Source organism: Lontra canadensis, unplaced genomic scaffold (genome assembly GCF_010015895.1).
Source record: "Lontra canadensis isolate GAN:19392208 unplaced genomic scaffold, GSC_riverotter_1.0 scaffold16, whole genome shotgun sequence".
Lineage (NCBI taxonomy): Eukaryota > Metazoa > Chordata > Mammalia > Carnivora > Mustelidae > Lontra > Lontra canadensis.
In genome coordinates this window covers 5,323,628-5,339,623 of record NW_022631010.1, presented here as the reverse complement: position 1 = coordinate 5,339,623, position 15,996 = coordinate 5,323,628, and the positions used below count along the sequence as shown (strand labels likewise).

Here is a 15,996-nt window from a genome sequence, read left to right as displayed (position 1 = left end):
TTCTAAGAAAACATGTCAACACCTGTCCTCAGCTGGATCTCTGCCTCTTGTACTCCCTTGGAGGGCAATTCAAGGAAATGTGTGGTGGGGAGATATCTGTGTTTCTATACCCAGATTTTAACTTACTTCACAGGTCTAAGGTTCCTTTTCCTTTCTTTGTCCTCTATCCTCTGCTAGAGCTCACTCCAAAGCCTCACACCCAGAGATCCCAGAAGAACCTGCTTCTCAGTTCCCCATGGTATTCACTCTAAATGTTTCCAATTAGTGAAGCCCAGGTTAGATCAGGTGGAGTCAGGGAACTCTGGGTGCTTGAGGTAGGGTAGCTTTAAGACCTCAGTGGTGGATGAAGTTAATCCGTGTCCTGTTCCCAAGCAAGTTGGGTTGAAGGGGCTCTGCAGAGGTGGTGGATCCTGTGATACACCAGGCCTGAGGAGATGGCCCTCAGCTGTCAGCCCTCTTTGAGATGGCTTCAGGTAAGGAAATCCCCCATGCCCAAGGTCAAGCCTGGACCTAGCCACATCCAGTGTCTCATCAAAATGGTAATGGAGCCCCTTCCATCCTTGAAGACAAAAATCATCACCATCTCCAAATCTCTAACCTCTTTCCACACCATGTCTTTGAGCCTCTACATCAGCAGGAGTGCAGCCTGGTGAGACTGGGATGGGATGAGCCTCAGGAATGAGCACATGCTTGTGGATTCCATAAGCTCTGGGAATCCCAAGCAACTGGCCCAGTAGCTTCTCAGCTTGTAGCTCCCTTGCCTGTCCATTTGGTAATCTGAAAGAAAAAGTGTTAAAAGTCTCATGGTCATTCCTTCATCATAATCCCCTTCATCTGACATCATGGAGGCAGGGGATGTCTTTCCTCCTCAAATCATGGAGTCCTGGGCCTCTCCAGGACAGCGTTCAGACAGAGAAGGCTCTGGGGCCACCACAATGCCTGTTCCTGCCTCCCCACTGTGCCCACCTCTGCCATCCCTTCTTCTTCTTCTTTTTTTTCTTTATTTAATTTCTTTCCAGTGTAACAGAATTCATTATTTATGCACCACAACCAGTGCTCCATGCAATATGTGCCCTCCAAAGTACCCACCACCAGGCTCCCCCAAGCTCCCACCCCTGCCCCTTCAAAACCCTCAGATTGTTTTTCAGAGTCCATAGTCTCTCATGTTTCATCTCCCCCTCCAATTTCCCTCAACTCCCTTCTCCTCTCCATCTCCCCATGTCCTCCATGCTATTTGTTATGCTCCACAAATAAGTGAAACCATATGATAATTGACTCTCTGCTTGACTTATTTCACTCAGCATAATCTCTTCCAATCCTGTCCATGTTGCCACAAAAGTTGGGTATTCATCCTTTCTGATGGAGGCATAATACTCCATAGTGTATATGGACCACATCTTCCTTATCCATTCATCCATTGTAAAAGCATTCAATTTTTGATGAGGTTTTGCTCTTTCTGTTTATACCTTTGATCTAGCTTTATTCTTCTGAGCTCTGTGCTTGTGTGTGTTAGAGATGGTAGGGATGTTATTTTTTTTTCTCCCATTGAGATAAATTGTCCAGAACTTACTGATTAGACAGCTGCCTTTGCCATAGAGCTGACTACTCCTTAAATGTGTGATTCTTTTTGGAGGTCTTATTGCCATTGAACCACTTCTTTATATCTGTCAAAAGTTCCCTGCCTTGAACATTGGAATGCATATGGCCCTTCTTTTCACTCTGTCTGTATTTCTGGGTAAATACCCAGTAGTGTGATTGCTGGGTCATAGGGTAGCTCTATTTTCACCTTTTTTGAGGAAGCACCATAATATTTTCCAAAGTGGTTGTTCCAATTTGGATTCCCACCAACAGTGTAAGAGGGTTCCCCTTTCTCATCAACTACTCTAGCATTTGTTGTTTCTTGTCTTGTCAGTTTTGCCATTTTAACTGATGTAAGGCAGTATCTCAATGAGGTTTTGATTTGGGTCTCCCCTGATGCCTAATGATGATGAACATTTTTTCATGTGTCTCTTAGCCATTTGTATGTCTTCTTTGGAGAAGTGTCTATTCATGTCTTGTGACCATTTTTTGACTTGATCATTTGTTCTCTGGGGGTTGAGTTTGAGAAGTTTTTTATGGATCTTGGATACTAGCCCTTTATCTGTAGTGTCATTTACAAATATCTTCTCCCATTCCGTGGGTTGTCTCCTTTATTGTTGACTGTTTCCTTTGCTGTGCAGAAGCTTTTTATCTTGCTCAAGTCCTAAAAGTTTATTTTTGCTCTTGTTTCCCTTGCCTTTGGAGACGTGTCTTGAAAGAAGTTGCTGTGGCTGATGTTGAAGAGGTGACTGCCTATGTTCTCCTCTAGGATTTTGATGGATTCCTGTCTCACACTGGGGCCTTTCATCCTTTTAGAGTTTATCTTTGTTGATGCTGTAAGAGAATGGCCAAGTTTCATTCCTCTGTATATGGCTGTGCTATTTTCCCAGCACCATTTATTGAAGAGACTGTCTTTTTTCCATTGGATATTTTTTCTTGCTTTGTTGAACATTATATGACTATGGAGTGATTGCTGTTGTTAGGACTTTCAGTACTATGTTGAACAAAAGTAGTGAGAGTGGGCATCTTGTCATGTTCCTGATCTTAAGGGAAAGGCTCTCAGCTTTTCCCATTGAGAATGATATTCACTATAGGATTTAAATAGATGGTTTTTAAATAACTGAAGAATGTTCCCTCTATCCCTATATTCTGAAGGTTTTAAACAGGAAAGGATGCCGTATTTTGTCAAATGCTTTTTCTGCATCAATTGAGAGGACTCTGTGGTTCTTGTCTCTTCTCTTACTTTTGTGTTCTGTCACATTGATTGATTTGCAAATGTTGAACCACCCTTGCCTCCCAGGGACAAATCCCACCTGGTGGTGATGGATAATCCTTTTAATGTACTGCTGGATCCTATTAGCTAGGATTTTGTTAAACTGTAGAAGGAGCCAAGATCCCATTCAACAGATGAATGGGTAAAGAAGATGTAGTCCATATATACAATGGAAAATTACTCAGTCATCAGAAAGGATGAATGCCCAACTTTTGCATCAACATGGATGGAACTGGAAGGGCTTATGCTAAGTGAAATAAGTCAAACAGAGAAAGACAATTATCATATGTTTTCACTTATTTGTGGGACATAAGGAATAGCATGGAGGAGATTAAGAGAAGGAAGGGGAAAATGAAAGAGGTGGAGAATCAGAGGGGGAGACAAACAATGAGAGACTATGGACTCTGGGAATCAAACTGAGGAGAGGCAGATGAGGGGATGGATTACCCCAGTGATAGGTATTAAGGAGGTCATGGATTGCATGTGGCATTTTGTTTGTTATAGGCAAACAATGAATCATGGTACACTACATCAAAAACGAATGATGTACTATATGGTGACTAACATAACATAGTAAAAAAATTATTAAAAAAAAACTTCCTCACCATATAAGCCATGGGGATGTGAGAACAGCCCAGGGGAATACAGTCAACAGTTCTGGAATAAGGCTGTGTGGTGACAGAGGGTGACTACACTTACTATGGTGAACATTGCCCAATGCATAGAACTTTCAATTTACTGTGTTGTGCATTTAAAACTAATACAGCACTGTATGACAACTTTAATAATAAACACTTTTAAAAATATTCTAAAAATAAAATTTGATTTTGCATGGAAAAAAAAGACCCATGCATAATACATATTTGACCAAGTGATTTTTTAAATAATTTTTTATTTTTTATTAACATAAAAAAATCATATAATGTATTATTAGCCCTGGGGTACAGGTCTGTGAATCACCAGGTTATCCCACTTAATAGCACATATCTTTCCCAATGTCCATAACCCCACCACTCTCTCCCTGCCCCCTGCCCCCTGGGAACCCTCAGTTTGTTTTGTGAGATTAAGGGTCTCTTATGGTTTGTCTCCCTCCTGATCCCATCTTCTTTCATTTATTCTTCTCCTACCCCCCAACCACCCCCCACATTGCTTCTCAACTTCCTCATATCAGGGAGATCATATGATAATTGTCTTTCTCTGATTGACTTACTTCACTAAGGATAATACCCCCTACTTCCATACACATCGTTGCAAAAGGCAAGATTTCATTTCTTTTCATGGATGCATAGTATTCCATTGTGTGTGTGTGTGTGTGTGTGTGTGTGTGTATGCCATATCTTCTTTATCCATTCATCTGTTGATGGATATCTAGGTTCTTTCCATAATTTGGCTATTGTGGACCTTGATGCTATAAACATTCAGGTGCACATGCCCCTTTGGATCACTACATTTGTGTCTTTAGGGTAAATACACAGTACTGCAATTGCTGGGTCAAAGGGTAGCTCTATCTCCAACTTTTTGAGGAACCTCCATGCTGTTTTCCAGAGTGGTTGCACCAGCTTGCATTCCCACCAACAGTGTAGGAGAGTTCCCCTTTCTCCACATCCTCGCCAGCATCTGTCATTTCCTGACTTGTTAATTTTAGCCATTCTGACTGGTGTGAGGTGGTTTTGATTTGTATTTCCCTGATGTCAAGTGACATGGAGTACTATTTCATGTGTCTGTTGGCCATCTGGATGTCTTCTTTGCAGAAATGTCTGTTCATTTCTTAGTTGGATTATTTTTTCTTTGGGTGTTGAGTTTGCTAAGCTCTTTATAGATTTTGGATACTAGCCCTTTATCTGATATTTGTTTGCAAATATCTTCTCCCATTCTGTCAGTTCTCTTTTGGTTTTGTGAACTGTTTCCTTTGCTGTGCAAAAGCTTTTGATCTTGATGAAGTCCCAATAGTTCATTTTTGCCCCTGCTTCCCTTGCCTTTGGTGATGTTCCTAGGAAGAAATTTCTGTGGCTGAGGTCAAAGAGGTTGCTGCCTGTGTTCTCCTCAAGGATTTTGATGGATTCCTTACTCACATTGAGGTCCTTCATCCATTTTGAGTCCATTTTCGTGTGTAGTGTAAGGAAATGGTCCAGTTTCATTTTTCTGCATGTGGCTGTCCAATTTTCCCATCACCATTTGTTGACGAGACTGTCTTTTTTCCATTGGACATTCTTTCCTGCTTTGTCGAAGATTAGTTGACCACAGAGTTGAGGGTCAATTTCTGGGCTCTCTATTCTGTTCCATTGTTCTATATGTTTGTTTTTGTGCCAGTACCATACTGTCTTGATGATGACAGCTTTATAATAGAGCTTGAAGTCTGGAATTGAGATGCCACCAACTTTGGTTTTCTTTTCCAATATTCCTCTGGCTACTCAAGGTCTTTTCTGGTTCCATATAAATTTTAGGATTATTTGTTCCATTTCTTTGGAAAAAAATGGATGGGATTTTGATAGGGATTGCATTAAATGTGTAGATTGCTTTAGGTAGCATAGACATTTTCACAATATTTGTTCTTCCAATCCATGAGCATGGAAGATTTTTCCATTTCTTTGTGTCTTCAATTTCTTTCATGAGTCCTTTATAGTTTTCTGAGTATAGGTTCTTTGCCATTTTGGTTAGGTTTATTCCTAGGTACCTTATAGTTTTGGGTGCAATTATAAATGGGATTGACTCCTTAATTTCTTTTTCTTCTGTCTTGTTGTTGGTGTAAAGAAATGCAACTGATTTCTATGCATTGACTTTATATCCTGACACTTTACTGAATTCCTGTACAAGTTCTAGCAGATTTGGGGTGGAGTCTTTTGGGTTTTCCACATATAGTATCATATCATCTGCAATGAGTGATAGTTTGGCTTCTTCTTTACCAATGTGGATGCCTTTAATTTCTTTCTGTTGTCCGATTGCTGAGGTTAGGACTTCTAGTACTATGTTGCATAGTAGTGGTGATAATGGACATCCCTGCCATGTTCCTGACTTTAGCAGAAAAGTTCTCAGTTTTTCTCCATTGAGAATGATATTCCCGGTGGGTTTTTCATAGATGGCTTTGATGATATTGATGTATGTATCCTCTATCCCTACACTTTGAAGAGTTTTGATCAGGAAAAGATGCTGTACTTTGTCAAATGCTTTTTAACATCTATTGAGAGTATCATATGGTTCTTGTTCTTTCTTTTATTAATATATTGTATCACATTGATTGGTTAGTGGATGTTGAACCAACCTTGCAGCCCTGGATTAAATCCCACTTGGTCGTGGTGAATAATCCTTTTCATGTCCTGTTGAATACATTCTCTACTATTTTGGTGAGAATTTTCACATTTGTGTTCATCAAGGATATTGGTCTGTAATTCTCTTTTTTTTTTTTGATGGAATCCTTGTCTGGTTTGGGATCAAGGTGATGCTGGCCTCATAAAATGAATTTAGAAGTTTTCCTTCCATTTCTAGTTTTTGGAACAGTTTCAGGAGAATAGGAATGAATTCTTCGTCAAATGTTTGGTAGAATTCCCTTGGGAAGCCGTCTGGCCCTGGGCTCTTGTTTGTTGGAAGATTTTTGAAGATGGCTTCAATCTCCTTACTGTTTAAGGATCTGTTCAGGTTTTCTATTTCTTCCTGGGTTCATTTTGTGGTAGTTTATATGTCTCTAGGAATGCATCCATTTCTTCCAGATTGTCAAATATGCTGGTGTGTAGTTGCTCATATGTTCTTATAATTGTTTGTATATTTGGTGTTGGTCGTAATTTCTCCTTTTTCATTCACAATTTTATTTATTTGGGTCCTTTCCCTTTTCTTTTTGGTAAGTCTGGCCAGGGGTTTATCAATCTTATTAATTCTTTCAAAGAACCAGCTCCTAGTTTCTTTGATTTGTTTTAATGTTCTTTTGGTTTATACTTCATTGATTTCTGCTCTGATCTTTATGATTTCTCTTCTTCTACTGGGTTTAGGCTTTCTTTGTTGTTCTTTCTCCAGCTCCTTTAGGTGTAGTGTTAGGTTGTGTATTTGAGACCTTTCTTGTTTCTTGAGAAAGGCTTGTATCGCTATATATTTTCCTCTCAGGACTGCCTTTGCTGTGTCCCACAGATTTTGAACCATTCTGTTTTTATTACTTTGTTTCCATGAATTTTTTCAATTCTTTTTTAATTTCCTGGTTGACCCATTCATTCTTTAGAAGGATGCTGTTTAGTCTCCATATATTTGGTTCTTTCCAAATTTCCTCTTGTGATTAAGTACTAGCTTCAGAGCATTGTGGTCTGAAAATATGCAGGGAATGATCCCAATCCTTTGATATCAGTTGAGACCTGGTTTATGACCCAGGATGTGATCTATTCTGGAGAATGTTCCATATGCACTAGAGAAGAATGTGTATTCTGTTGCTTTGGGATGGAAGGTTCTGAATGTATCTGTGATGTCCCTCTGTTCCAGTGTGTTATTTAAGGCCTTATTTCCTTGCTGATCTTTGCTTAGATGATCTGTCCATTTCAGTGAAGAGAGTGTTAAAGTCCCCTACTACTATTGTATTATGTCCATGTGTTTCTTTGATTTTGTTATTAATTGGTTTATATAGTTGACTGCTCCCATGTTAGGGGCATAGATATTTAAAATTGTTAGATCTGTTTGTTTGTTTTTTTTTAATCTTTTTTTAAATTTATTTTCAGCATAACAGTATTCATTGTTTTTGTACCACACCCAGTGCTCCATGCAATCCGTGCCCTCTCTAATAGCCACCACCTGGTTCCCCCAACCTCCCACCCCCCCCACCTCTTCAAACCCTTCAGATTGCTTTTCAGAGTCCATAGTATCTCATTGTTCACCTCCCCTTCCAATTTCCCCCAACTCCCTTCTCCTAACTCCCCATGTCCTCCATGCTATTTCTTATGTTCCACAAATAAGTGAAACCATATGATAATTGACTCTGTTTTAATGCCATTACCATGCTATCTTGGTGATCACAGCTTTGTAGTAAAGCTTGAAATCAGGCAATGTGATGCCGCCAGTTTTGTTTTTCTTTTCCAACATTTCCTTAGCAATTTGGGGTCTCTTCTGATTCCATACAAATTTTAGGATTATTTGCTCCAGCTCTTTGAAAAATACTGGTGCCATTTTGATCAGAATGGCATTAAACGTAGAGATTGCCCTAGGCAGTATAGACATTGTAACAATGTTTATTCTTCTGATCCAAGACATTGGAATGGTCTTCCATCTTTTTGTGTCTTTTTTGGTTGCTTTCATGATTGTTCTGTAGTTCCTCAAGTAAAGTTCCTTTACCTTTTTGGTTAGGTTTATTCCCAGGTATCTTATGGTTCTTGGTGCTGTAGTAAATGGAATCGATTCTCTAATTTCCCTTTCTGTGTTTTCATTGTTAGTGTATAAGAAAGCCACTGATTTCTGTACATTGAGTTTGTATCCTGCCACGTTACTGAATTGCTGTATGAGTTCCCATAGTTTGGGGATGGAGTCTTTTGGGTTTTCCATATGAAGTATCAAGTCATCTGCGAAGAGACAGAATTTGACTTCTTCATTGCCAATTTGGATACCTTTTATTTCTCTTTGTTGTCTGAGTGCTGTTGCTAGGACTTCTAATACAATGTTGAACAAGAGTGGTGAGAGTGGGCAGCCTTGTCGTGTTCCTGATCTCAACGGGAAGCCTACAAGCTTTTTCCCATTGAGGATGATATTTGCTGTGGGTCTTTCATAGATAGATTTGATGAAGTTCAGGAATGTTCCCTCTATCCCTCTACTTTGAAGCATTTTAATCAGGAATGGATGCAGGATTTTGTCAAATGCTTTTTCTGCATCAATCGAGAGGACCATGTGGTTCTTCTCTCTTCTCTTATTGACTTATTCTATCACATTGATTGAGTTGTAAATATTGAACCATCCTTGCAACACAGGGATGAATCCCACCTGGTCATGGTGGATAATCTTTTTTTTTAATTTTTTATTTATTTTCAGTTTCAGTATTCATTGTTTTTGCACCACACCCAGTGCTCCATGCAATACGTGCCCTCACTAATATCCACCACGTGGTTCCCCCAACCTCCCACCCCCCACTCCTTCAAAACCCTCAGGTGGTTTTTCAGAGTCCATTATGGAAGAGATTATGCTGAGTGAAATAAGTCAAGCAGAAAGAGTCAATTATCATATGTTTTCACTTATTTGTGGAGCATAACAAATAACTTGGAGGATATAGGGAGATGGAGAGGAGACGGGAGTTGAGGGAAATTGGAGGAGGAGATGAACCTTGAGAGAACATGGACTCTGAAAATCTACCTGGTTTTGAAGGAGATGAGGTGGGATGTTGGGGGATCCTGGTGGTGGGTATTATGGAGGGCACATATTGCATGGAGCACTGGGTGTGGTGCATAAACAATGAAATTTGTTACACTGAAAAGAAATTAAATTTAAAAAAAATAAAAGAAGAAAAAGCAATGAAAAGAAAATAAAAAGAAAGAGGTAAAGGAACAGTACTCGAGGAACTACAGAACACTCATGAAAGAAATTGAAGAAGACACAAAAAGATGGAAGACCATTCCATGCTCTTGGATCTGAAGAATAAACATTGTTAAAATGTCTATACTGCCTAGAGCAATCTATATGGTTAATGCCATTCCGATCAAAATTCCACTGGTGTTTTTCAAAGAGCTAGAGCAAATAATCCTAAAATTTGTATGGAATCATAAGAGACCCCAAATTGCTAAGTAAATGTTGAAAAACAAAAATAAAACTGGGGGCATCATGTTACCTGATTTCAAGCTTTACTACAAAGCTGTGATCACCAAGACAGCACGGTACTGGCATAAAAACAGACACACAGACCAGTGGAACAGAGTAGAGAGCCCAGATATGGACCCTCAACTCTATGGTCAGTTAATCTTCGACAAAACAGGAAAAAATATACAGTGGAAAAAAGACAGTCTCTTCAATAAATGGTGCTGGGAAAACTGGACAGCTATATGCAGAAGAATGAAACTTGACCATTCTCTTACACCATACACAAAGATAAACTCAGAATGGATAAAAGACCTCAATGTGAGACAGGAATCCATCAGAATCCTAGAGGAGAACATAGGCAGTAACCTCTTCGATATCAGCCACAGCAACTTCTTTCAAGATATGTCTCCAAAGGCAAAGGAAACAAAAGCGAAGATGAAATTTTGGGACTTCATCAAGATCAAAACCTTCTGCACAGCAAAGGAAACAGTCAACAAAACAAAGAGGCAACCCACGGAATGGGAGAAGATATTTGCAAATGAAAGCAATAAAAAATAAAGCAATGCAAAACAAAAAATAAAATAAAATTGTTAGATCTTCTTGTTGGACAGACTCTTGGAGTATGATACAGTGTCCTTCCTCATCTCTTAGTCTAGTCTTTGGCTTAAAATCTAATTGATCTGTTATAAAGATTGCCACTCCAGCTTTCTTTTTTTTTTTTTTTTTTAATAATTTTATTTTTTATAAACATATATATATATATATTTTTCCCCCAGGGGTACAGGTCTGCGAATCTCCACGTTTACAAACTTTTCAGCACTCACCATAGCACATACCCTACCCAATGTCCATAACCCCCCCCCAACCCCCCTCTGTCCAGCAACCCTCAGTTTGTTTTGTGAGATTAAGAGTCACTTATGGTTTGTCTCCCTCCCAATCCCAACTTGTTTCATTTACTCTTCTCCTACCACATTAACCCCCCATGTTGCATCTCCTCTCCCTCATATCAGGGAGATCATATGATAGTTGTCTTTCTCCGATTGACTTATTTCGCTAAGCATGATACCCTCTAGTTCGATCCACGTCATCGCAAATGGCAAGATTTCATTTCTTTTGATGGCTGCATAGTATTCCATTGTATATATATACCACATCTTCTTTATCCATTCGTCTGTTGATGGACATCTAGGTTCTTTCCATAGTTTGGCTATTGTAGACATTGCTGCTATAAACATTCGGGTGCACGTGCCCCTTCGGATCACTACGTTTGTATCTTTAGGGTAAATACCCAGCAGTGCAATTGCTGGGTCATAGGGTAGTTCTATTTTCAACATTTTGAGGAACCTCCATGCTGTTTTCCAGAGTGGTTGCACTAGCTTGCATTCCCACCAACAGTGTAGGAGGGTTCCCCTTTCTCCACATCCTCGCCAGCATCTGTCATTTCCGGACTTGTTAATTTTAGCCATTCTGACTGGTGTGAGGTGGTATCTCATTGTGGTTTTGATTTGTATTTCCCTGATGCCGAGTGATATGGAGCACTTTTTCATGTGTCTGTTGGCCATCTGGATGTCAGGATATAAAATCAATGCACAGAAATCAGTCGCATTTCTCTACACCAACAATAAGACAGAAGAAAGAGAAATTAAGGAGTCCATCCCATTTACAATTGCACCCAAAACTATAAGATACCTAGGAATAAACCTAACCAAAGAGACTAAGAATCTATACACAGAAAACTATAAAGTACTCATGAAAGAAATTGAGGAAGACACAAAGAAATGGAAAAATGTTCCATGCTCATGGATTGGAAGAATAAATATTGTGAAAATGTCTATGCTACCTAAAGCAATCTACACATTTAATGCAATTCCTATCAAAGTACCATCCATTTTTTTCAAAGAAATGGAACAAATAATCCTAAAATTTATATGGAACCAGAAAAGACCACGAATAGCCAAAGGAATATTGAAAAAGAAAGCCAGAGTTGGTGGCATCACAATTCCGGACTTCAAGCTCTATTACAAAGCTGTCATCATTAAGACAGCATGGTACTGGCACAAAAACAGACACATAGATCAATGGAACAGAATAGAGAGCCCAGAAATAGACCCTCAACTCTATGGTCAACTAATCTTCGACAAAGCAGGAAAGAATGTCCAATGGAAAAAAGACAGCCTCTTCAATAAATGGTGTTGGGAAAATTGGACAGCCACATGCAGAAAAATGAAATTGGATCATTTCCTTACACCACACACGAAAATAGACTCAAAATGGATGAAGGACCTCAATGTGAGAAAGGAATCCATCAACATCCTTGAGGAGAACACAGGCAGCAACCTCTTCGACCTCAGCCGCAGCAACATCTTCCTAGGAACATCGCCAAAGGCAAGGGAAGCAAGGGCAAAAATGAACTATTGGGATTTTATCAAGATCAAAAGCTTTTGCACAGCAAAGGAAACAGTTAACAAAACCAAAAGACAACTGACAGAATGGGAGAAGATATTTGCAAACGACATATCAGATAAAGGGCTAGTGTCCAGAATCTATAAAGAAATTAGCAAACTCAACACCCAAAGAACAAATAATCCCATCAAGAAATGGGCAGAAGACATGAACAGACATTTCTCCAGCTTTCTTTTGATGTCCAATGTTTGATGTTTCAATATTTCCTGTAAAGCTGGTTGGGTGTTTACAAATTCTTTTAGTTTTTGTCTGTCCTGGAAGCTTTTTATCTCTCCTTCTATTTTCAATGATAGCCTAGCTGGATATAGTATCTTGGCTGCATGTTTTTTTTTGGTTAAATGTCTGAATATATCATACCAGTTCTTTCTGGCCTGCCAGGTGTCTGCCAAGTCTAGATAAGTCTGCTGCAATCTAATATTTTTACCATTGTATGTTACAGACTTCTTGTCCCAGGTTGCTTTCAGGATTTTCTCTTTGTCACTAAGACTTGTAAATTTTACTATTAGATGATGGGGCATGGACCTTTTCTTCTTGATTTTGAGGAGGGTTCTCTATGCCTCCTGGATTTTGATGCTTGTTCCCTTTGCCATATTAGGGAAATTCCCTACAATAATTCTCTCCAATATACCTTCTGCTCCCCTCTCTCTTCTTCTTCTGGAATCCCAATTATTCTAATGCTTTTTCATCTTATGGTATCACTTATCTCTCAAACTCTCCCCTTGTGGTCCAGCAGTTGTTTGTCTCTCTTTTGCTCAACTTCTTTAATCTCTGTCATTTGGTCTTCTATATCACTCATTCTCTCTTCTGCCTCATTTATCCTAGCAGTAAGGGCCTCCATTATTTTTGTACCTCATTAATAGCTTTTTTGATTGCAACTTGGTTAGGTTTTAGTTCTTTTTTCTCCAGAAAGGGCTTTTATTTCTGCAGACAGTGTTTCTCTAATATCTTCCATACCTTTTCTGAGCCCAGCTAGCACCTTGAGAATCATCATTCTGAATTCTAGATCTGACATATTACCGATGTCCATATTGATTATGTTCCTAGCCTTCTTTACTGTCTTTTGTTCTTTTTTTGTGTGTGTGGTGAGTTTCTCTGCCTTGTCATTTTATCCAGAGAAGAATATATGAAGGAGTGAATAAAATACTAAAAGAGTGGCAAAGACCCCAGGAAAATGTTCTTTAACCAAATCAGAAGAGACCTCAAATTGTGGGTGGAAGAAAGAAGGTAAAAAGAAGTTCAGGAAAAAAAATAAGAAAAGGAAAAAAAATATATATATATATATATATTAGACTGGTAAATAGAACAGAGTCACCCACTTAACTTTGGGAGTATTTTGGTCCCTTAGAAGAAACTACCTCCCAAAATTTTAAAGAATAAAATACACACACACACACACACACACACACACACACACACACAATAAGGGCAAACACGATGAAGGGATGGAATATGACTATAAAGTTGAAAAATTTTTTAAAAAAATTTCTAAAAGAGGAGTTGATAAGATAAGTTGGTTGGGAGAATAAAGAAAAAGAAAGTGGAGGGAATTTGCTCAGGCTGGAGACTAGGACAAAGCCCTGTGCTAGATTTAAGGTATATTTTGATCTATTAGAAGAAGTTTTATCCCAGATTTTTTTAGAATAAAAAACCCTATGTGTATACAAAAAACAAAGTTAGATACAATGAAGGTTAAAATATAACTATAATAATGAAGGTTCAAAAAAGATTTTTTTATGAAAGGTATTGTTAAGATAAACTAGTTAAAAATGTTAAAAGAGGAAAGAGTAAAAGTTAAAAAAATTTTGCATAAGAAAAAATAAAATTTAAAAAATCAATTAACTTTGCAAGACTAAAGAATCATGTGGAGAAAGGCTTGAATTCCATGCTTTGCTTTCTCCTCCTCTGGAATTCCACTGTTCTCCTTGGTAAGTGAACTTGGTGGTGGCTGGATTTCTTGCTGATCTTCTGGGGGAGAAGCCTGTTGTAGTGATTCTCAAGTGTCTTTGCCTGAGGCAGAATTGCACCACCCTTAGCAGGGGCTGGGCTAAGTAAACCACTAGGGTTCGCTTTCAGGAACTTTTGTTCCCTGAACGCTTTCCGTAGAGCTCTGGAGGAAGTGAATGAAAATGGTGGCCTTCCAATCTCCAGTCCAGACGAGCCAAGAGCTCAGGGCCCCCCTCCTCAGTGCACCCTCAGAGAAAAGCGCTCAATCACTTCTGTCTCCCTGGCCTCCATCTGTGCTCTGAGCTCACCCAGCCTGTGACCATGCATCTCTGTCTCTGGCACACAGCCCTACCTGGAGTCTCCAAACTTATCATCCCTGCACTCTTCCAGGGGGGTCTCCCCTGATCTTGTGGGCTCACGGAGCAGTGGCCTGACTGTGCCACGGATCACAGTTAAGGTAACCCCAAGTTGAGAGCTCACTCCTCAGCTCTGTCTCTGTAGCCTGCTTTCCCGCTCTAATACCTGTGAGCTCTGTGAAACTCAGACAACCCCGATCCTTCTGTGAGCCCACAGGAACTGAGACCATGCTGTCCCCACATGGGTTTGACCTCAGCTTAGCCTCTGGAGCAATGTCCCTCAGTGGAGCAGACTTACAAGTTCTGATTTTGTGCTCCATTGCTCCGTTGCTTGCTGGGAGCCAGCCCCTGCCCTGTGGTCTATCTTCCCTCTTTGGATTCACTTCTCTGAAGGTCCTATCTCTCAGAAAGTGGTCGATTTTCTGTTTCTAGAATTGCTGCTCTTCTTCACTTCTATCTCCTATTGGAATTGTAGGTGTTCAGAATGGTTTGATAAACTATCTAGCTGATCTCCTGCTACCTGGTGTCATCTCAGCCTGCTACTTCTCTGCCCTGGCCAAGTGATTTTTGACAAAGGTCCCAAAACAATTCAATGTGGAAAGGATCATCTTTTCAACAAATGACCATGAAATAATTAGATACTAGTATGTTAAAAAAAAAAGAAGACTCTTAACTATTTCTTTACACACAAAATTTAATATTGTCCTTTTTTATTGTGTTATAATAGTCACCATACAGTACATCATTTAGTTTTTGATGCAATGTTCCATAATTCATTGTTTGCATATAACACCCAGTGCTCCATGCAATCCATGCCCTCCTTAATACCCATCACTGGGCTCACTTGTCCCCCTACCCTCCTCCCTTCTATAACCCTCTCTTTGCTTCCCAGAGTCCATAGTCCTCACCCGCTCTGATTCTCTGCCCGCTTCATTTTTCCCCTCCTTTTCTTAATATCCTCCATGCTATTCCTTATGTTCCACAAATAACTGAAACCATATTGACCTTCTCTGACTTATTTCACCCAGCATAATCTCCTTCCTAAAATAATATTACCTAATATCAATATTACTGAACAACACACACAAAAATACTAAGAACAATGATCAGATGGCTCATACCTAAATATAAAATCCAAACCAATAAAGCTTCTAGAAAAAACTGTGGGGGGGGGACACAAAACTAAATCTTTTTGGTCTTGGATTAGCAGACAGTTTATAGATAAGACAGGGTAAACACAATCGATAAAGGAAAACATTGATCCATTTGACTTCATGAAGCTTTAAAATGTTTATTCTTCAAAAGATACTGTTAATAAAAAGAAAAGGAAGGTTACTGACTGGGAGAAAATAATTCTCACGTGAAATCTAATGAAGGACTTGGATTGGAGACAACTGCCTGTTTGTACTAATCAAGTTTATAATCGGTGGCTTCTTTCAGGCTGAGGTGTCAGAGAGAAGTGATTGCAGCCCAGACCTGATGGCTGGCAGCCATAAGGCATTTACTGTCTGTCCCTCTAAGAAGTTTGCAATGGCTGAGAGAATATTTAAAGAACTCTAACGATAAAGCAGCAAGAAGACAGACAATCACATTTTTTATGTGCATAAAAAAGATTTCATCAGAGCTCCACTGAAG

The 15,996-nt window shown here is 39.3% G+C and overlaps 1 pseudogene; it reads left to right on the top strand.

Moving 5' to 3' along the window:
* LOC116868567 overlaps positions 1–15,996 on the top strand; it is a 99,693-nt pseudogene that overhangs the window by 48,619 nt on the left and 35,078 nt on the right.